The sequence below is a fragment of the Pinus tabuliformis genome, chromosome Q, assembly GCF_031772625.1.
Source record: "Pinus tabuliformis cultivar Carrire ecotype Pingquan chromosome Q, CPIR1, whole genome shotgun sequence".
Taxonomy (NCBI): Eukaryota; Viridiplantae; Streptophyta; class Pinopsida; order Pinales; family Pinaceae; genus Pinus; species Pinus tabuliformis.
Window position 1 is genome coordinate 507,740,307 of NC_142296.1, and position 23,401 is coordinate 507,763,707.

The following is a 23,401-nucleotide window of genomic DNA, read 5'->3' on the forward strand; positions in this document are numbered from 1 at the left end:
ACCATGATGGCACACATTTCAAGATAAATTCTCAGAGAATATTCCTTAATACCTGAAGATTCTTTGAGGAGGTAATTTTTTATTTTGTTAGAACAATATGAAGTTTACAGTCATTTTAACCACAATTTCGCAGGGAACATGATGGTGAAATATAAATCACCACATGAGCAACATATTTTAGATTCCTAGCAGAGCATAATCTTTGAAGAATCTTGATGGAATCATCCAGATTCCTTGGAGGCTGAAATTCGCCAGAGTCAGAATGTAGCCAACTTTATACTCAGAAGTCTCAGAAGCTTGCAAGGATCATGGTGTTGAGATCAGATTTGTGATCTGAGTTGCAGATTCCAGTCAGCCCAAAGAATAGAATCTTTGGAGAATCACGGGGAATCTAAAAGATCCTACAGTCCCAGAGTTTGATGGTGTTGAAATTTGAAAAAGGGATAGTCGATTTTACACCTCTCGATGATAGAAACTCAGTGGTGCAGTTAGTTTTTGTAGCTGATACTTCCATTTTTTGGCCAACTTCAGAGGTGCAGGTACATGAATTAGTCATGTCATGTTTTCCTTCATAATTGTTGGATGATGTATTATGTTTTGAGATCCCTGCTTGATGTTATGTTGTGGGATCGGTTTTGCCACATTATGTGAGATGTATTTAGCTTGTCAAGCTATTTATTTTTGTGGAGATCCCTATGTAACTATGTTGAAGGGATGTACATTGCCACATTGTGTGAGATCATTTTAGTTTGTCTTGCTGAGAGGAAGCCTTCTTGAGTGAGAATTCCTATAAGCGGAACGTCTCGTGGAGAGACAAGCCACTCTTGTTTGAGGGCATATGACCTTGCTATGACAAAGTGTTGTGCATGTACATCATCATCATTTCCAACATTATATGAAGCAACCAAAATCATCTTGACACTGAGCCCGGAGATGTAGCCTACACTGGGTGAACTCCATTATCAATATCTTGTGTTTTATGTTGCTGATTCTTGTCATGTTCCCTCTTCTTTACATCATGCATATATGTTCATTTATGCTCTTTTAAATGAAATTATAACAACATCACATAAGTAAAATATCTTGGATGATTCAGTAACTCAAGGAACCTGGATCATCTACACTACACAATACATAAGCTAGTCAATAGAAAGGTATGGCGCCATTCCATGATTTACTAATGTTGCATGTTTTACATCATTGGAATGCCATCTTAGCTATAACTTAATTGAAATGTATTATGGTATATATGTACACTTAGATATGATGTAATATGATTATGGTTTCGTTTCATATGTTGTAATATTAAAAATGTAACATAAATATTAAATATTGCATGAAATAAATAATAATTTTTCATTTTAAATGTTTTTTTTTTGTAGAACACAGGTCTTCTAGAAGATCCAGTTGATCATGAGATCGATCTAGATTATCTTGGGTTTGGTTTAGACATTCGAGACAATGATGATGAGGTAGATGGAAAGGAAACCGAGGCAAACAACCACATTGATGACAATGATAATGATGATAGACATGATGATGAGAAATCTGTTGGTAGTAGTTGTTGAAATTGATCATATAGACTCCATCATGGATCATTATTGATAAATAGTTATGATGCCTCTTTTCATGTTTATTATCATATGCATCATTCTCACCTGTAGTACCATATTGATTTGTATCATTTTGAGATATATCTTTTGACTCATATCATTTGGACATGTATTATCTGGGTCTACATTATGTGTAGCTAGTCACGGACCAACAACTTTGTTTATTAATAATATAAAAATATATTTTATAGTTAAAAAAAATTATCTTGTTATTTTATTCCAATGTTGTGGTGTGGTCTATAACTATAAGAAACCTGAAAGAGCTATGCTATGGAAATATCTATGATGTGAATCTGGGCCTACATTATGTGTAGCTAGTCATGACCAACAATTTTGTTTATTAATAATATAAAAATATTGGTTATAGTTTAAAAAAAATGTTGTTAGTTTGTATGGATGTCCATTTCCCTAAAAATTCTTTATAAATGGTATGCTATAAAATATTTCAAATGCAATATGACTTACTCTATAATCATATAAGTTATTTAAGAGGTATGATATACTTAACTAATTTAATTGAAATAAAAAATATTAAATTAATAAATGGAAGCTATAAATGAAGCATCATGAGTTGTTAATGTGGAAGCATAATGTGGCTGTAAAATGGAAGTAAAATTCAACATTAAATTGGAAGCCATGCTTGGAGCTATTTATAGCTCTAAATAGGAACCTAAATTGGTCGCTTAACAGGAAGAAAAATTAGAGGCTAATTCAGAAGAAAATCCCAACACTAAATGGAAGCAAACCTTGGACCTAAAAAGAAGAAAACCTAGGCGCTAAACATGAAGAAAACCTTCCAACTAGAAGGAAGAAATCCATGTGGCTAACAGTGAAGCAATTTTGGAATGAAAAAAAGAAGCAACAATGGAAGCCAAACTAGAAGCAGACTAGAAGTAATATTGGAAGCAAAATAGGGCGTTAACTAAGAAGCAAAAAAAAATCAATTTAGGTAGCAAACCAAGAAGTAATAATGGAAGCAATTCTGGCAGCCAAACTTGGTGTTACCTAAGAAGCAAAAACAAATGCAATTTAGGTAGCTAACATAGAAGCAATTATGGAAGCAATATTGGAAGCCAAACTTGGTATTAATTGAGAAGCAAAAACAAAAGCAATTCAGGTAACAAACAAAGAAGTAATAATGGGAGCAATATTAGAAGACAAACTTGGCGTTTTGGAAGAAGCAAAAAAAGAATCCATTTAGGTAGCAAATCAAGAAGCAATAATGGAAAGAATATTAGAAGCAACAAAAGACATTGTATGGAAGCCATATTAGAAGCTAAAGAAGATGCCATAATGGAAACAAATCTAGATTCAACAAGCAACGCCATATTGGAAGCAAAACTTGACATTATGATGGAAGCATAACTTGGCATTAATTAGGAAGCCAAAACAAAAGCTGTTTTCGATGCCATACTAGAAGTATATAGGAAGCACAACTGGGAGAAAAAATAGAAGTACAAATGGATGCAAAAATGGAAGCAAGAATGGAAGAAACAATTTCTAGTGCTATTCTTGATGTTATTCCAGGCATTATTCCCAGTGTAAATCAAAGTGCCCATGTGAAGATGCCATTTTTCACTGAATTTTGCAACATTTCTTGAAGCCAATTCACGTGCTTAGAAACACTGGATTTTGATGCCATTTTTCAGCGCTAATGGCATATTTTGTTGTAGTGTCTGGAAAGAAAGTCAACAAATGTGTTCTCATTTATAGGTTTTTCTAATATAGTGAAGCTAAATTCCTATAAAAATAAAATCCATCTAGTAATTCTACCACTAGTTACAGGTTTATTCATTAAATATCTAATGGAGAAATGATCAATATGAAAAAAGGTTTTATACCTAGTGATATAATGCCAAAATTTATTAATGGCATGGACTACTGCTAAAAACTCATTTTTAGTAACTACATAATTCAACTCCGCAGGAGTTAAGCTTTTACTTATATAATAAATTGCATAAGGAGTTTGTTGATCTTTTGTCCAAGTACAACCCCTAGAGCTGTATTTGAAGCATTTGTAGAGATATGGAATGGGAGGGACCAATTTGGCCCTCTTAAGATAGGTGCTTCAATTTTTGTTTGTTTTAAAGAATCAAAAGCTAATTGACATGAATAATCTCAATAAAACTCATAATCTTTATTAAGCAATTTAAAAATTGGCAAAGTTATTTTTGTGAATTTTTCTATGAATCTCCTATAACAACATTCATATCCAAGGAAAATTCTTACATCCATTTGATATTTAGGTACTGAAATTTTGACAATGACCTCAATCTTGGTTGGATCAACTTTAATTTTGTTTCCTGAAATGTAATGTCCCCAAACAATAACTTCATTAAACATCATAAAACATTTTTCATGGCTCGAAGAAAGGTTAATTTCTTGAAATCTAATAAGGAAATTTTAAAGTATTTTCTAAAGCTTCTTCAAAAGAATTTCCATACACTATGAAATCATCCATATATACCTAAACACAATCATGAATCAAGTTAGAGAAAATACCTAATACTGCTCTTTAGAACGTAGCGGGAGCATTGCATAGTCCAAAAGGAAGTACTCTGTAAGGATACGTTTCACATGGACATGTGAATGTCGTCTTATCTTAATCTTCTAGTGCTATTTGAATTTGACTGTAACCACTGAAGCCATCAAAAAAGGAAAATGCATTTTCCCTACTAATGTGTCTAAGACTTGATCAATAAAAGGAAGTGGAAAATGATCTTTTAAAGTAGCTTTATTTAATTCCTTGTAATTTATGTAGACTCACCACTTACCATTCTTCTTTGGTACAATAACCAATGGTGAAACCCATTGGTTATACAAAATTGGATAAATGAAGTTAACATTTAGTAATTTTTGCAATTGTTCTTTTATGATTTCCCTCAAGTTAGGGTTCATCCTTCTTTGAGGTTGACTAATAGGTCTAGCATTCTTGTGTGTGTGTGTGTGTGTCTCTCTCTCTCTCTCTATATATATTAGGATTAATTCCTTTCATATCTGTGTATTCCCATGCAAAAGCAGAGGGATGTTTTTGTAGCATTTTTATTTATTGATCTTTTTGGAATTCTTCCAGGTTAATATTAAAGTTTAAAGTTTTACCTAGACAAATTTATACAATACTACCAAATTTATCCATAGAATTTAATGATACAATAAAATGATATGATGAAAACTCCTCCATTTTACAATTTTCTTGGAAATCCCTTTCTAACATATTCACATGAAAACTTTGTTCAAAATAATGAGAAAAATCATAATTATTTATAAGATGTATTATCTGATTTTCTTCATCATTTTGTTTAAAGTACATTGCTTAAGAGACTATTAGAATAGGTTGCATATCTTCATGTTCATGTTCATCATTATCAATCCATTCCTTATTTTCAAATTTAGTAATTGCTTTAGCTAGAGGATACAATGTAAAATTCTTTGTTGAATTTCCATTAGAGATTGTCAAATCACTAGATATACAACTAATAAATGCATTGACCATGGCTAACCAAGGCCTACCTAATATTAATGGATGACCACCCAGATTGTTTTTGGTGTAAGTACCATAAAATCAACTGGATATTCCCAAGAATATAAAGATACAAGTATGTCTTCTAGTACACCCTTTAGTTTTATGGTAGATCTATCTGCTAATTGTAACACAGTTGGTGTATATCGAAGATTTTTAATTGTAGTTCATCCATAATACTTTTAGTCATTACATTTATTGCTACTCCTAGATCAATTAACATATTTGGGATTGCAATGTTATTAATATGAATCTTCATGATAGGACTTCTTGGATCTAGATATTTTTATATGTAAGTCTTTCCCATCACGATATCTACTAGCTTTCTAATAAGTTGAACTTTTGGAGGCTCTTTTATTTTTCTTATTTCGTTTTTAATATATAATTCCTTTATTGTTTTAATTTTCATATATAGGAATGCCTCTTATTTCATGCAACAAAGGAATTTTAATACGAATTTTCATAACTCATCTAGCATATCATAATCTGGTAAAATCAATTGCTTTTCTACATCTTTATCTATTTTTAATCTCTCCAGAAAAGGAGGATTTTGTGAAGATATAAAAGGTTGTTTTTCTATAGGAGTAGGGAGAGTTTGTCTTATTCACGTGTCATCTATTTTATCAAGAATTTCTTCCTCTTTTTGTTCATTGATGGAAACAGGGGGGATCTTTTTGAAGTACTCTTCTTGATCTAAGATGAATGTCATTTAGATAGAGAGGAACAATCATGCATGTTTGGAAATTTTGTACCTCAACATTATAGGTGGGTTGAGTTACTTTATTTTTTAGGTTCAAAAGTGGTTCTACAAGTAATTGAGTGGGCCTTTGAGGTGGTTTGTAGAGGGTAATTGGAAAAGTTGAAAATAAGTCAATTGTGGGTGTAGCTGAGGTTGTGGTGGAGGTGGATGGTAATTTTATTAAGGATGATATTAAGGATATGATGGATAATATTGTGGATTTTTTCCTCCATATGATCCTCACCAACCTTTTTTCCAAGACTGATTTTGAGGATGGGGTGGCCAAGGTTTCCAAGTAATGGTGTATTCCAAGTACTTTGGAGTTGTTGTGGATAAGCTTGAAATCATTGAGTAGTGCCCTACATAGTACCTGGTTGTCGGGGCTGGCAAGATCTTCTTGGTGCCATAAAGTAGAGTTGTTCCAATGATTCATTTTCTTTGTTATCATCCTGGTAGACTACTTTCAATCCTAGTAATGATGGAAAATCCTTTGTAGCATGTGTTTTTGCACAAACAACACATATTTTAATGCTATCTAAAGGGAATTCTCTCAAAGGATGTTTGTTTTTATGCCTAGGACAAAATATAGATAATGCAACATTTTAAACATTTTGCTTATTTTGCATTCGTAGCATATCTATAATATTCACTTAGATTTCCAATAATGTATATTTTATTTTTTCTAACAAATTACCAAGTTCATCTCTACTTAATATACCAGATGCTGACTTACTTACTCTTTCCATGGTTGGGTCTTAAGGACCTCTACCATATTTTCCTCGTGATATATGCTGACACAATTCACAAATTTCCTCAAATGAAAGTTGAGATACATCCTCTTTACCCATTAGATTTAGGAGATCAATCCATTCACCCCTAATTTCTCAAAGTATAATGGTTTTTAAAGTATCTAATCCTAGCTTATGTTATTTTTCCTTTTAACATCATAAATAAATCTGTCTACGAAATCATCAATATTTTCATCATCTCTTTGGCTCATTTTGAAAATTTATTCTTTAACATCATTCTATATGCAATAATATTTATATTTTTCTAAAAAGAGTTATCTCATTGCATCCCATGATCTTACATAATTTTTTACTAATCCCATAAACCATTTTAGAGCCCCATCTTTTAATGTAGCAAGAAACAACTTTAATTTTTGAGCATCTTGTAAATAATCATAACTTCTACAAATTACTTCAAACTCAAAAAGAAAAGTTTCTAGGTCCTTTGTTCGCATGCCATAAAAATTTGGAAGTACTGATGGAGAAATATTCTTCATATTGACATTTATATCGTTGTCTTGGATAGGAAATACATAAGGATCTTCTTTAGTGTCATCATCTCCATATTCATTTCTTCCTATTCCAACTCTTCCACCTCTTCCACTTCTAGGAGGTGGTCTTCTTCCTCCTCTTCCACCTCCTCCTCCTCCTAATATTCTTTCATGTTTGTTGGTAGGAGGGAATAATTACCCTACTCCTTCTACTATTGATTCTTCAGAATTGAGATAATATGGTTCTTCTATTGGATTTCCTTCTAGTTTTTCAATTATTGGTCTTCCAAAGAATATTCCTTCCTCTTCTTCTTCTTATTCAATACATATCTCAAGTTCTTGTGCAAAAATTTGTTCTCCTATTAAACAAGAAAGAAATATATCTACCTAAATTGAAGATGTTGGTTCATCTACTACCACTTCTGTTGAAGAAGTTGGTTCCTCTCTAGTTCTGATTTCAAGTCATTTTACCTCATGATGCCTTATTCTACCTATAAAAGTGGTAATATATGATGTGGTTCTTATTGCAACACACATCTAGTGGGTGTGGAAGGTGATTGTGGTATTGAATTTCTTCCTCTAATGAATATACCTCTTGAATCTCTTCTCTATACATCCTACCTTATGCAACTAAAATTGGATGCAGCTAAAAATGAGTGTAGTTCAATTGTTAAAAAGTGTAACTAGGTTTGGTCTTCATAATGACATGTGTAATTGTGATTTTATGTAATTTATGTAAAGAAGAAAATAAAAATATTTTTGGAATACTTGAATCATGGGTTTCATGATCAAGGAATTTTATTTTTAGTTGAAGCTCCCATTGTGAGCTATTAGGTTTGGTCATCTAGTCATAAAAGTCTAGGAAGTCATTGTCATGTTTTTAAGACATGTTACATATTGTAAAATGTATTTTTGATTGTGTCAATAGCCCTCCATGACCTTGTCATAAGCCCTCCTTGAAGTCGATCTAAAAAATGGAACAAAGATGATTCCATAAGGGTATGCCGGCTTAGGATCAAGATCAAGTCGGCCTATATCATGGACAAACCAATATATGTAGGGTAGGTTAGCCTCACTTTGTAGACAATTTGGTAAAGCATCTGTAATTGAAAATAAGTGCGAAGGAAGGATAAGAAGGAAGCCTCTCATCCAGCGAAGGAAAGAGAAAATAAAGTCGAAGTATGTAGGGTATATTTAGGGAAAATACCTTCACATGTGTGAGGAAAAGGAGTGCCACCTGTTGCAGAAAAGGTTAAAGTCTTCACTGCTATACTAGAAGCCGTATCAAGAAGAAAACAAGCTAGTTCATCAAGCCGAGATAAAGGAGAAAGTAATTCAGTCCAAGTGAAGGAGATTAAGGGGTCACTTCACCATATATCTCTCACATATGGTGCAACTAGGGTTTCTAAGGAGGCTGGAAAAATTGCAGGTCTGATTCAGGAAGTCAAATTCTGAAGTAAAACTGAGGAAGAAGGAGAAACTAGAAGTTTAACAATCATTGACTCAAGAAAGAAGAAGTTGGATCAAAGAGGTTTGTGACTTGGTCTTGGAGAGGTTGTTGTGTCAAGGGTCTTGGACAGGTTGTTGTATCAAGGGTCTTGGTCATGGTCTTTGTATTCTTCAATTGAAGTATCTATAAGAAGAATATTTTGTTTGGGTTTTCCTCTCAAGTTGGAGAGGTTTTGGCCCTGGCTGATCACCTATATTCCATGTCTCTTGTCTCTTTATTATTTATGCTTTGGTAGCTGTTTTGTGAATAATAAAACTATAATAATCTAAGTAAAGAGAAGAACCTAAACTAAAGAAGTAAAAAACATTCACAAGTAGTTATCATTACAAAAGAAATCACCTAAACTTCATGCCTTAGCTTTCTCAACATGGTTTTAGAGCTAAGGTGACAAATCAAGGAACGAGCATCTCATCAAGGATCAAATATTGAAGGATATCAAAGTGAAGTAAATATATACAAAGAAGTGTCAAAACCCTAGATTGAAAAAAAAGTCTACACCAGAAAAAGCCTTGGGATCCTCAAAATACCACAAAGACCCTACTCAAGTTGGGGGGGACCTACGAATCAAATTTTCTTGAAGACTATTCATCTTAGAGAAGCAAGATCAAGGATGTTGTCATCATCTTCAAAAGGTTATAAGGAAATCTCCCTCTCATTGAAGCAAGGTCCTTACCATTGAAGGACATCATCAAGAAGTCATCATTGATCATCATCAACTAGGACATCACCATCAAAGGATATAAAGTGATATCCCTCTTTGTGGGTCAAGGATAATTCCTAAAGAGAACTATCTTCCTTAAGGACAAGTTTTCTATTAAATATATCATCATCAAATTTAAGGAGGACACAAGTGGAAGAAGCATATTCACAAGTAAGTATATTTGTTTGAATCTGTCAAAATATATTTTTGCAAGGAAAGAAACAAATTGGTTGGGACTTCAAACTATCTTCAATGGAAGAAGAGGACATATATGAATCTCATTGAGAATGGGGTTATGGATCATGTCAAAGGTTCTATCTCCAAACCATCAAAAGAATATGCTCAAGAACTTGTTAAGTTTTTGAAAGGGGAAGTAAGGGCTCAAAATATTCTCATAGTCCATCAAGGATCCCCTCATTCCATATGTATCTAAACTCGACACTTCAAAAAAATATATGAAAAATGGGTAGAGTTTTTGTTTTGTTTTTTTTTCCTGTAAGCACTGTAGGAGAAGTTTTCTCTCTAAAGAAAGAACTATACAAGCTAAAGAAGAAGGGATAACCTCATACTTCATGAGGATATCTGAAATAAGGGATCAACTTCAAGATTTGGGTTAAATAATGTTTGACAAGGAGATGCCCACTGTAGTACTAAATGCACTACCAAAGGAGTGGGGTAACTTTACTTCAAGTATTTATGGGAAGAAATAAGCTACTCCATTCCAGGATCTATGGTATCTATGAAAAATTGAAGAAACCAGACTGAAGGTAAAGACTGATGTGGGATCATGTGAACAAAATCAAGCATATGCTGCTATGGCAAAGAGAAAAGGAAAGTTTTGGAAATTTGGTCCTCAGAAAAAGAAGAAGAACATGGATAATATTTAATGCTATGGATTTCAAGAATATGGACATTACAAGAGAGATTGTCCTAACATTAAGAAGGACAATAACAAAACAGGTAGAGAAGAAGCTCATATCATTGAAGAAGTGGAGGAAGATGGAAAGAAGAAGTCCAAGGAAGAGAAAGTAAAAGATATCTACTATGACTGTGATAGTCTTCCTCACCTAGTTCTTTTCAAGTTTCTGTTTCAAGTTTTTCCAGTATAAGCTATGGCTATCATGAGTCACTAATAAAGCATGATAGGTGTATCATGTCAAGGGATGGCATCATAGAAGCATTGAAAACAAGAACTCATGATGTCAACATAGGGAAGCATGATAGATAACTGAAGTAGAAGTCTATGGCAGTCACCTATGGAAGGATACAACTCTTAGTAACCTCATTAGAAGCATAAGTAATACTCACGGAAAAAGAAAAAGTAATGTAGTACGAAGCTCATCATACATCCGTTAAAAGGAAACATATGTTAGATGAGGATACTCAAGATCCTCTATTGGAATATTCATTGGAAGGTTCACTAATCAAAAGGAAGAAAGTGTTTCATCAAGAATTCCAAATTGCAGGAATTCATGGAAGGATGGTGTGATGTCAAAAGAAGTGAAGCAGATCAAGGAATTGAAGAAATTTCAGTCAAGGAAGTTGCTGAAGGAAATCTAAGATGACCTAAAGTAAAATGAGGTGTGTATGCTTGTATTTGATAAAATAGAGTCATTTCATATGGTTGCAGGTAACATGAATGAATGAGAACATGATCAAAAGGAAGGATCTCTTCCTTTGAAAGGATGCAGGAAGGAACAGGTCACACATCAACTAGATGAAATCAACATAATATGTCCTCTTATGAAAAATGAGGTGGTTGACAATAATTGGAGGAACTCTGATTGGAAGTTCCTGGAAAAGAAATGTATGAAGAAAGAAAGAAAGAAAGAAAGAGATCATTAAATATGAAACTATGGGAGAGTTGATCAACATCCAAGGATTGAATGATTTGATTAGGATGTCTCCATGAAAGATATGAAGACTTTGATGAAGTCTGGAAGAAGAAAAAGACCCTTAACAATATATATCTTTTGGATATGTGCCAATGTGTATGTAGGATGCTGATGCAAACTAGAAGATGTCATGATGAAATTCCATCACAAAGGTAATATTAATTTCATGATCCATTTCTTATTTTTGAATGATATCTGGATGGGCTTATGCATGGTTGCTAAGGGAAGAACTATGGAGGTCTTCTACAAAAAAAATGTGGCAGGATGAAAGATCCTTAAGGAAACATGATATGGATACGGCATCACGACGCGAAGGAAGACCAACCATGGGCTAATCGATCACTTTCCAATGAAAGGAATGACGACATGCCTAAATCATGGATGAAAGTAATGGATGGTCTATGCCCTATGAAGAAGTCCCAAAAGATATAGACTCTATGACAAAGAATAAATTCATGACATCAAAGGAAGGAGTTATACAAGAAGTTGGTTGTCCCATGATCTCCACTTGAAGAGCAGCTGAAAGCAAGTCCTTGGTCAAGAGGGGGCTTGGTCAAGTCCCTAGTTAAGAGGGAGCTTGGGTACATTCCTTTAGTGGAATGGGTATGTCCTCCCTAAACTGAGAGTGATAGATAGACACATCATTCTTGTATTCACTTGGGAAGACAAAATGGAGGATTGGGTAAACAAATGGCATTTGATACTCTTTGAGGATGAATTAGGGCATCCAAGATAAGAGTAGTTGTAAAGGACCAATATTCTTTGAGGACTAGGAATCCAAGATTAGAATAAACCTAGTGGAACATTGAGAACCCGGGTAGGGTATGTTCTGAGAGAGACAATGATGGGGGTGTCTATACATCATTGATGTCACCAACATTGATCTCTAATCTTGTGGAGAGATAGAGCTATTAGTCAAGGCCTTGCTATGTGACAATGCTAGTTGATATGATGCTATACAGATGTGTTACCAATCTGAATCTTCTTATGAGAATTCTTCAGATTGAGAATGTCCAAGTACCTTGTATGGAATATGAATACCTCCCTAGTTAAAAGGGAGTGTTGAAAAGCGTAACTAGGTCCAGTCTTCATAATGACATGTGTAATTGTGATTTTATGTAATTTATGTAAAGAAGAAAATAAAATTATTTTTGTAATACTTGAATCATGGGTTTCATTATCAAGGAATTTTATTTTTAGTTGAAGCTCCCATTTTGAGCTATTGGGTTTGGTCATAAAGTCATAAAATTCTAGGAAGTCAATGTCATGTATTGAAGACATGCATGGAAAATTTTAGGGGCTAATGTTCGCCCAGTGGGCTAATTTTCCATGATTTTTCCACAAAAAAGATTCGCCAATTTCCAATTTTATAAAAGACGATTCGCCCAAATTTTAGAATATAAAATTATTTTACCTTAAAAATCGCCAACATTATATAGAGACTATATATAAAATAATTATAAATTTGATTAATTTTACAAATATATCAATAAACATTTATAATTTGCATATTAGGGATTAGTGAGATTCGCCAATGTTTTAAACTTCAAGAAAATTTTCCATCCTTAAAATTTTCCTTGAAGACATGTTACATATTGTAAAAAGTATTTTTGATTGTGTTAATATCCCTCCAATACCTTATCACAAGCCCTCCTTGAAGTCGGCCTACAAAAGGGAACAAAGATAATTCCAGAAGGGTATGTCGGCCTAGGACCAAGATCAAGTCAACCTATATCATGGAAAAACCACTATATATAGGGAAACTTGGGCTCACTTTGTAGACAATTTTGTCAAGCAAATGAAATCAAAAATAAGTGAGAAGAAAGGACAAGAAGGAAGCCTCTCATCCAAAAAAGGAAAGAGAAAAGCAAGTCAAAGTATGTTGGGTATGTTTAGGGTAAATACCTTCACACGTGTGAGGAAAAGGAGTGCCACCTGTTGCAGAAAAGGTCGAAGTCTTCACTGTTATACTAGAAGCCAAATCAAGAAGAAAACAAGTTAGTTAAGCCGAGTTAAAGGAGAAAGTCATTCAATCCAAGCGAAGGAGATAAAGGGGTCACTTCACCATAGATATCTCACACATGCTGCAACTAGGGTTTCTAAGGAGGTCGAAAAAGTTGCAGGTCTGATTCAGGAAGTCGAAGTCTGAAGTATAGCTGAGGAAAAAGGGGAAGCCATAAGTTTGACCATCATTGACACAAGAAAGAAGAAGTTGGTTCAAAGAGGCTTGTGACTTGGTCTTGGAGAGGTTGTCGTGTCAAGGGTCTTGGTCATGGTCTTGGTATTAATCAATTGAAGTATCTATAAGAAGAAGAATTCGTTTGGGTTTTCCTATCAAGTTGGAGAGGTTTTGGCCCTGGCTGATCGCCTATATTCTGTGTCTCTTGTCTCTTTATTGTTTATGCTTTGGTAGTTGTTTAATGAAGAAGAACATTATAATAATCTAAGTAAAGAGAAGATCCTAATATAAAGAAGTAAAAAACATTCACAAGCAGTTATCATTACAAGAGAAATCACCTAAACTTCATGCCCTAGATTTCTCAACATCAACAAGTAAGGTTAGGAGAAACCTCACAATGTGATGCTCAGTTTATTACCTCTCGTCTTATCATTTATCCTTTCCAAAGTTGTGTAATTTAAAAGGTAATCTATATTAAAAGCTAAAACCTATGTGCACTTCCCTGGAAGCGATGCCAAAAATGTCAGCTAATCCAATTGTACTAGAATTCCAAAATATTTTATCTCATCAATTTGAGTTTGTAAATTTATGAAGTGTAAAAAAAATATATATGCAAGGATTCAACTTCTAATTCTAACGAAAGTAAATTGACATAAAAGAAAATTCTATTTTATGAAAGTGAGTAAATTGGCATGAAAGGAAATTCTATTCTATGAAAGCGAGTAAATCTAATCTAACTCAATATGATCATGATTCTGAAACATTTATAGACCCTCATCCATGCAGAAATTCAATTATTTTTTTTAACAAAAAATCCTTAAAATATTTGAATATACTTGTTTAAAGTCTTTAAATATTGGACCCTTGTTCAATTGGAAGATCTGTATGATCAACCTACATCATATTGACACAATGAATGCAATTAAAATTCAAACGACTTGAAATTGAAATTCACACTACAATAATTAAACCTAATGATCATTGATCTAATTCTAACTTTGTTTTGTTTCCCTTTTCAAGCGCTTGATTGATAAATGTAAAAGAAAATAAAGCATACAATTAAGAAATAGAGCATATAAGTCAATGTTGCAATGAAAATAGAGCACTAGTTATTCACACTGTAAAAGCAAAGTACAAGGATCAATGCTAAGAAATAGATAAAATGAAAAGAGACATTAAAAAAAATTATACTATGAAAAATAACATCATACGTCCTACACAGGGGCCCTCCTGGTTGTCGAACAAGCCTGGAAAAACTTCATAAACTAATTGTAAATGAACTGAAGAATGCATATACACGTAATGAAATAGAAATTGGATATCTATAGCTATATTATAGAGAAATAATTCATACATTACGTCAAAAATCAAATCTCTTTGTATGTCTCTCACTCTACTAAGCGAGATCAATATATAGAGTCTATGAAAATAATAATATTCAGAGTTTAATTACTACAAATTGGAATCAAAAGTGATAAGTAAGTGTTTTATCTCTATAATCTAGATTCAAAGCTTATGACTTAGCTCATGTGTGAGTGCATGAATTTCTTTAGTTCTTTCAATGCTTAATCACGCATAGATATAATGATCTCTTGATGTTGTTACATAGTGCCATGTCACAACCCTCTAATAATTTTCCTCTGCATTATGCCACACGACTGTTTGTTGCGTTGACTTTGACTCTACCCCAAGGATGACACATTTACTTCTTTGGTGCACCAAGTAGGGAAATAACCATTCTGGTATATTTCACCATTTGTCCCTATGCTTGGTTTAGATGAGTTGCACTTGCAGATGGACCAACCAATAAATAAGCTACAGGTCCACAAAAGAGCTATAAAATTTGTTATTTTATGAAATCATCACATATTAGTTTGTTTTTATAAAGAAAACATATAAAATTATAGAATAGTGGACACATTACCTTTGAAATCTTTTGTGTAAGATTTTGTAGCTCTAATGGCATATATACATATGGATGGTGACAAACATATGTAGAAAGGATAATTATGGAGGCATGTAAGAGATAGAAATGGTCAAAATTATGATAATGAATTGAAAAAAAGAGGCTAATTTCTCAACCCATCAGGTTTCTAGAAGAGGGTATCATATTTTGTACTAGTATGGACAAAATATCTACTTCTGTGCTACTTGTATGGTTACCTAAGTGATAGGTCAGTAGTAACAAGAAAGATTTTATGTCTCATTTTTTGTTCATATTAATATAAGGTTTTTCCTAGCCTTTAAAAAAATCAATATAAATCAAAATTGTGAGTATGATATCAATTTGGTTAATATGGTTATCGAAGTTGTCTTCAATTGCATTCCCTAAAGACTCTCTAGTTAGATGTACTGAAGGTTGGAAGATAGGTTGACATGGATGTTGACCAATGGGTTGGTATGTATAATCCCCAAAAATGTCTATGCCATCATCACATATGTTTTTTGGTGGGTTTGGTTCTTCCTACATGACGTCCCCTACATTTTCCATGAGGTTTCATACTTTGTACATGGAATTGCCATGATCTCTCAATTATACTCATCTTTTTCTCATCCTTCATTTATCCTTCTCTCACATTTCATTCATTAGGTCATTTGTGATCATATATTCTTGCGTGATTTTCCCTATTCCCCATCCTAATTGTTGAAATTTCCCATACTATATCATTTTTTTGTAAGCTAGAAGTATTAATATTAGTATAACAAAAAAATAGTACAAGCATCACTATTTGTGGCTTGACACCTAGGAAACTAGGACCATGACAATACTAGACTATGATTATTTCTTCTTACAACATTTCTTAAAGTAACTAAAGGTATCTAGAAACTAAAATACATGCTTCCCTATACTATTAGCAACATAAAGTAAAACATAAATTCAATGATTGAGGTGATAAAATCTACTACTCATTCTTAGATAACAAGATAAATAAGATGATTTAAGTTGGAAAACCATGATCTCACTTTTGAAAAAAATGTTTGGGGCTTTGCATCTTCGATTCCTCATCTAGTAGGATGGGGATTGAGGGAGTGACTACTAATGGTAGGAATTGGTCATTGGTATCCATACATTGGCTTGGTGATTCTACCTAGTTGTTGGCCATGATTTCAATGTTGAAGACCTATCTACACATAGGAACACATTTCTAATCCATTATGCTTAATAATGCATGATAACTTGTTTTTGGTTGGTTTTTTCTCCAACAAATTGAGCAATGAAAATTGTGTTTATCTACTAAAGTTCAATGAGTTTAGATATTTTTATTTCTTTGGTCCCAAAATAACAGGAGTCAATAAACCACTCTTTAATTCTACTTCCAATTGCTCCTTACCAATTTACTTTTGCTAAATTTTGACGACCTTCTTCATGTGGGCCATCTTATGTTTGGTTTCCTCAGAGAAACGATAGTGGAAGTTTGAAGTCACCTCCATTGCATCCATTTGAGCTCATGTAAAGTGTTGAGGAGTTTGAGAAGGAGGGGATACATGGAAAGTGGCATTGATTACACCCCTCTTGTTGCAAATATAGATGTCACCTCTACCTATGAGTTTTATTGAGAAATATTTCTTTAAATTTGATGCCAAAGAGAACCTAATGAAGGAAATGACACTTTGAATATGTTGAGATAGAGGTTGGTAATATGGTAGACACATGAGAAAGAAATATTGTAAGAGAGACAACTAATAATAAAAGTATAGTCAAAACCAAGGAAAGAATGATTTGGACACACCTTAGAGGAATTGACACCCAAAGAGTAAACCAAAGGGAGATCATCCTCAAAAATACAAATCCCTGGAATGAAAGAAACCCCTTTCTCCAAGTTCTCACTAAAATTATGAGTAATAATGACAAAGGATAGCACTAGGAAGATTGCAATTACACATAGACTAAGGGAAATTAAAAGACAAGGAGGTAGGTTACAAAATCCACTAGATTAACTCCCTAGATCCCACCCCTTTCTTGTAAAAAAACACTATTCCTCAATAGACAAACAACCCTTCAAAACCTTAGACTATAATAGCATAGAACCATATATACTACAAAGCTAGAGCATGATACTAACTAGGAGGGCCACATGTGAATAATTCTCATCTCATGTATTGACACCTCATCTGCAAACCCACTAAATCTTTTGTTATAATCACTGTACCTTTTTTAAAAAACTTTTAACCATGACAGAATAAGCATATGAGTTGACACACTTATATTTTTTTGTTTTTTTTTTTTCTTGTTTAGTTTTTGTTTATAATCTCATTCAAGGGCAATACACCAATTAAGCATTTACAACTTAGCATGACATCATATTGATTGAGGATTTTATAAAATCTCAATCAAATTCCTTTCCTTGATTGAGATTTTTATAATCCTTAATTGTCAATTTAAAAATCAAGAATCCCACTCCCTCTTTGTAGGATTTTTGTAGTTAACTTCCCAGAGGTGAAATTACTTCCTCTTTTTCATATCAGGAGACAAACTTGAAGTTAATAAATTCATTATTGAATCCTCTATATAATGATATATCATTTTCCCACTTTTGTTTTCATATCAAATTCTTAATTTATTTTGTTTAAAGACTTATATATAAAATTTATTTATTATTATTTTTAATTAACTTTCAGTTTGTCACTATTTGGAAAGCACATGAGGAAACATTAATATGATTAAAAATATGTGGAATATTATTAAAGTTTATTGTTAAAAGGGGTATTTTTAGTTTTCTAGTTTATGTAAATAGGAGAAAAAATTAGTACGAATTTTTTTTATACAAAATGTGGTTTAAACATTAATAAACTAATTTTAAAAAATAATGGAAAATACACTTTTCCAAAATAAAAATAAAAATTAAATAAACATTTTTTAATTTTACTTCAAAATTTATAAAACATATATGAATTTCAAAAATTTCAACTCAAAAGATGTAAAATGTCAAAATTTTATTGTGACAAATCACTATATGATGTAAAAAAAAGTCATATATTTATTGAAACCTCTTTCATGATTTATGAAATAATATAATTCTTCATATATTATTAATTTTAGAAGGAAAAACAATACAAATTAAAAATCTCAAACATAATAAACATCAATGTCTTTATAATCAACATAGATCCATCTTAACTCCATATCTACCAAGAACCAATATTCTTATAATCAACAAAGATCCATCTTAACTCCATATCTACCAAGAACCAATGGGATTAAATTTCTCAAGATGTAAACCAAACTTTTTGAGTGCAAAAGTTCAGGAAACGTTTGCACCTTGAAATATTTGATTCCTCTAGATGCTTGGTAGATTTAAAGTTAAGATGGATATATGTTGGTTCTTAATAAAATTATGTATATTTTTATATAAATTTCACATATCTATATATAGAAATATTTTTATTTTTATTTTATTAAAACCCCCAGCACTCTCCAACCCAATATTATGGAGATGTTGTAATGTGATGTCATTTTTAACATTTTGACTCAGTCAAATTACATAAAAATGAAATGAAATTAAAAATATAAAATTAATAATTATAATTATAATTAATAATTAAACCAACCTATGTCCATCTTAATTCCAGATCTACCAAGCACCGAGAGAAATCAAACCTCTTGAGATGCAAATCTCTTTTAGAGTGAAAATATATTTTATCCCTCTTGGAGCTTGGTAGAGTCAGAGTTAAGATGGATCTAGGCTGGTAATACATATAATTACATATCTATGCGGCATTTTTATATGACCAATTTTATGTTTTTTTTTTTTTTTAATTACAATATCTGTCTATTATGGAATATGACTTCCAAAATTTTAGTTTAACTATCAATAATTATTATGTGGATCATATGTATTAATGTCCATGGAATATTTTAGGATATTCTTAGTAATAGTCACAATAACCGTTGAGATTTATCTCAAAAGTAGTTATACCCTTTCTACCCTTTTAATGAAATCGATTAATTAAAAAAAATTATCAACTGAACAAGTGTCATATGAAATGAGTTGTGGTTGTTTCAACATGTGGTGTGTATAAACTATGATATTGGCACATGCTGTTGTAACAAAGTTTCTTTATAGGTTAAGAGTCTCCATGGTTAAGAATCTTGTTACATGTTTTTTTTTAAATGTATATATGTTTAACTGATATATTATTTTCTCTTTTTCTTCTTATTCTAATAATAACAATAATAATAATCTAAAACGCCTAGCATAGAGTAGGCGATGATAAAGTGTTCTGTTAAGGCACTTAATGGTGTAAAGGTCACCAATTTGAGACTCCATGGGAAAAATCCAACCATGTTAAGGGCTGGTATGGCCTAGGCTAGGTGCAATCCTTAGATGATTTTCATGACTTAGATTGATCCGGATTTAAACAGGAACACAACAAATTACAGATATAACCTTGATGTTCTATGGAAGGTGGCACTGCTGGCTCATGCGGAGATCTAGTCCTTGGTGAAGCCATTCGATGGTGTACGGTTGTGGATGCGCTGTGGTCGGTAAGCCCAGTCGCTTCACGAACTCTGCCGAAATAAGATTCTTTTGGCTTCCTCTATCGACAATGAACTATAGCAGGGAGCCCTTTACCCACATCTGGGAGTGGAAGAGGCGCTCCTCCTCCTCTGGATCTTCGAGTTCCTCCTTCTGGATCTTCATGGTGGCAACGGTGGCATTGGGCTCCGCATCAATAATCTGCTTCCCTTTGTCATTCCACCTGTCGGGTTCTGACTCAGAGTCAGAACATGCATATGATTCTGAAACCTTTAGCTTAGCCACTAGTGACTGTTTGGCCCGATACTCACTTGTGTTGTGAGTGGAGCTCTTATGGAACTCACACCAGTTTCCTGTGTCCTTTTTCGGCTTCACGTTGTTGTTCTTTGCTTGCGGCTTTGGTAGGTTGTCTTGGGTCGTCCCACCTTGGCTTTGTCCTTTCTTTTGCGATTGGGGGGCACCTTTCCCTTGTTTCAGATCCAAAGTCCCGCTTCTTTTGTTTAAAATTTTTCTCGATCTTGATGGCATATCGATATGCCGTGCCGAGTGAGGAAATGTTCAGGAATTCTATTTCGTCCTAAATGTACTTGTGCAGGCAGCCACATATTTGAGTATAAAATGCTGCTTCGAATCCTTGATACCCAACTTTATGTGAAGAGTATGGAAAATATTGGTAAACTCCGAAACGTCTTGGTCCCTTCCCTGTCGCAACGTGGTCCACTTTATGTATTGATCCTCATAGCTTCCGACAGGATAGTACTGCTCCTTGATGGCAGCCTAGAATGAATTCCAAGTGGGTGCGACTGAAAACAATGAGGCCATACTTTCATCCTTCTGTTCGCAGTATGTTTTCCACCAGTCCTTGATGTGGGGGGTGGCTTTGAGAAGAGTGAAAGTAATCATTTCCCAACCGGAAAAATCATGAAAAGAAATATACCCTTCTAAGAGATTCAACCATTTATCTACAACATCTGCATCTATCTGACCCTCAAATATGGGATTGTCAAAGTTAACTTATACCTTAAAGGGTGTGGCGCTTCCAGAGTAGTTGCTGGAAGTAGATGTGTCGCCCTAGGTAGCTGCTGAAGGATCTGGGCAAAGTTGTCCATCATCGCCTTCCTTTGTTGCTCGAGGGCCTCTTCGAGCAAGATTTTGATAGGATCTCCTACCCTCTCGTCTTTCTTTTCGTCCGCCATGGAAGGCCGTCAGGATTTGTGAGGCTGGTCTTGCAATGGTTCAACCAGTTCAAGCCCTAACTCCTTATATCCTGACCTCATTGGGGACATGCAAAAAAAGACAGAGAAAGAGCAAACCGCTCTGATACCACTGATCCAGATTTAAACAGGAACACAACAAATTACATATATAACCATACACACGGAGATGCAGCATAAATAATACTTCATTTCATTACTGTAAAATACTAAAATATGCTTACAAACAGAAATGGAAATAAACTAGCCAGGGCGATGGTAGCTTATCTCCGAGAAGAGATGTGGCTGCTACATGCCTTTGAACTATCTTACAATGAGGAAATAAGGCCTATTTATTGTTGAGGAACAATGGAAAACCCTAAACATCCAAAAACCTAACCCTAGGAGATGAAGCGCCAAACTATGGGCCCCGTTTTGGGTAAATTGGTACATGAACTTCCCGGGGTCGTAACTTTGGCATATGATCTCCGTTTGATGTGCACAATACCTCGTTAGAAAGATCTATCCGAGGAATACAACTTCGGGAAGAGAAACATTATTTCATGGGCCCATGTTGCTCCTAGTTTTCCCAAAAAACGTCGTTTAGGGCCTCAAAACGGTCCAGAAGTTTAGAACCCGAAAAACTGCTAAAAATAGTAAACTCTGCTACAATTAAGGAAACTGAAAAAATGAAAGAAACAAAGGGGTCCCAGTGGAATTGGCGGGTAGCCACCAATATCCACCTGGATCATAGATGCTGGGTCATGACTACTCAAGCCACAAGTTAGGCCTGCAAGTAATCTCAGGACTCACATTACCTAAAAATATTTAAAATAAAGTTATAATTTAGTTAATTTTTATGATTTTTTTAAACTCTTGGCAATGTGAGATGTCTCATGAAGTAAGTGTTTTGATGTATATCGACATTTACCAACCATTTAATTTTTATGGCTACATTAATTTAATTTTTTAATGTGACATGCATGTTATACATAAATAGATTCATAATGTAGAAAAAAGGATTATCGTAAATATTGAATTTTTATATGCTTATTATTTAAATTTAGATATGAAGTTTTGGAATGTAAAGGTTACAAATATCATATAAACTTAAAATTTAATGTAGAATAAAACAAAACATACCTCCAGGCATGGTGATTATATTTGATGTACAAAATCCTTATGAATGCAATAGAGATATATTGTGATCTATCAAAGACTTAATGCTTCAAATGATGGAGTCAAAGAATTTTTTTCTCTTGTTAAATTTGGGACCCTTTTAATCCACTAGTCTTTATAACAACCTTTCCATCAAAGATCATTAATTAACTTGGAGTTAATGGTTTTTTGTTTTTTGTTTTTTTAATATGGTTCACGGTTCCCAAATATCGATGACCGCTATGTCCATGGAATATTTGTACTAGGCAGATCCACCTGAAGGGATCACTTCCTATCAGCAAAATCACAAAGCCTAACCTTGATAGTGTTGAGATAATTGAACCCATGACCTCTCAATAATGGAGGCACTTTAACGATAGGGACTCAACCAACTAAGCTAACCCTCGAGGATAATGTGGTGTTTTTTATCGGTCATAACCAACACTTCGTGTTAAGTTACGTAACCACATATTGGTTTGTAGCAGTTTGGGCCACATTAAGAAACATCTCTAACATTAATAAGAAATATTTATAAATTCTACTCTTGTTCCAAATTGACACAAACATAATATTGTCTTCCCTTCCTAATTTCTCAAGTGATGCAAGAGCATAGTCTCTCAAAAAAACCAACCTTGTTGACTAGACTTGAGGGGAGCTCATTCCCTTAATCAAAATTAGGATAATTTAAGAGATGAGAAAATTTTATTTGCATGTAATTATAAATTTTAGGATATAATCTTGAGTTATTATAGTGGTTTTGATGAAATTCTTGCCATGTATATTACTATTGCCTTTGAAGTCAAAGTTCTAATTTCATAACCCAACCCTTTGGCTTATTCATCTTTCATATAATCACGTATGGTGTAGATCCGAGTTTACAACACATGTAAATCCTATTTTAGAAGACAATGGGTACACTAGGATCGATATTAGGTTTATGACATGTAGTTTCAATAATTCAACCCTTATTAGAGTGGAAGATTGCAAAAAGGAACCAAATTGATTTAAGGCTTTGCAAATCAATGGATATAAAATTTCCTATTTAGAGATTCCCATCATTCGATCATCGATTGATTAGGAAATCAATGAAGTGTTGAAAATCATCTCTCAACTACGATCCAAGACCACATGGGTCG